This window comes from Gavialis gangeticus, unplaced genomic scaffold (assembly GCF_001723915.1).
Source record: "Gavialis gangeticus isolate Ggan-Ray unplaced genomic scaffold, GavGan_comp1, whole genome shotgun sequence".
Lineage (NCBI taxonomy): Eukaryota > Metazoa > Chordata > Crocodylia > Gavialidae > Gavialis > Gavialis gangeticus.
In genome coordinates, this window is record NW_017729031.1 from 81,385,345 (window position 1) to 81,386,487 (window position 1,143).

Genomic DNA, 1,143 nt, shown 5'->3' on the forward strand with positions numbered 1-1,143 from the left:
TGCTACCTTGCACAAGAGTCCAGTCTTAATTGGCATGAGGGGACTGCATACCAATTCCAGGACAAGATGCCAGGGAAGGGACTCCAAGCCCCAACAAGGAGGGATCTCCCTACTACTGCTGCTCAGGCTACGGCAACTCATCCAGCTTGCTCAACAAGGCAGAAGGCCAGCCCAGGTACTCAGCTGTAGGAAATGAACAAATAGCTCAGACAGGGAAAAGGCATGTAAGCTACTTAGAGATGTATACCCTTTGGAACAGGGACTGTCATTCTATCACATGCATGTAGAGCAGCTAACAAAACAGAACCTTAGTTCCTGATCAGGGCTTTCAAGCTGTGCCTCAATAAAAATACTAAATTATAATAGGCACTGCCAGGTCTATCCTGTTTTCTGCTTTTTTTCTTTTTTAAAGAGCTCCTATCACTGCAGCTACTCTAGCAGAGATCTACCAGTGTTAACAGAAAGGAAGCACACTAGATAAACCATCCGGTAACATTTTTGCCATCACATCTCCAGCAGGCATACCAGTTAAGATGTCAGGGCCCCTGACATTTTATCTGCACCTTTCCTTTTCACATTTCTAGTACCAATACTTGCAGACCAGTGCTTATACAACCATATGTGCTTTTCATTTTCATGAGCTTTTGTCTAGGTCAAACTAAATGAAAATGAGAAAATTTTGCCCTAGGCAAAGCTTTATGTATGCAAGCTATACGTAGGCAGCTGTTGTAGGCCGTATGTAGACAGATGTAGGTAGACAGCTGTGAAGTCCTACAGCTGGGAATCGATGCATAAAAAAACAATGGATCTGACCCTGGGACAGACACAAGCTGTCTGTAGTGCAGAATCTAGTGTGCCAGGTCTCTAGGGCTGCTAACTCCTGAGGAGTGCTCTAACTTAACACCAGCAGATAATGGGCCCTAAGTACTAGCCAGGGATTGCTCAAGCACAGAAGTGTTATTGCTATCACACTGCTTCCTCCTCTTCCATCTGTCACAGCCCTATGCCATGGGCTGTATAAATAGGGTGGAATGGAATCAACTACTAAGTACCAGTTCCTTGTGGTACTGCCTTAAATATTAAGTTGTTATACCCCCCTGCCGCCTCACCCGCCCGCCCCTGCCCCCCCAAAAAAAAGAAAAG

General features: G+C 45.4%; 1 protein-coding gene across 3 annotated transcripts in view; it reads right to left on the reverse strand.

Moving 5' to 3' along the window:
• Positions 1-1,143, reverse strand: part of LOC109301883 (glutamate formimidoyltransferase-like) — a 39,067-nt gene that overhangs the window by 24,618 nt on the left and 13,306 nt on the right. The gene's annotated exons all lie outside the window — the stretch shown is intronic.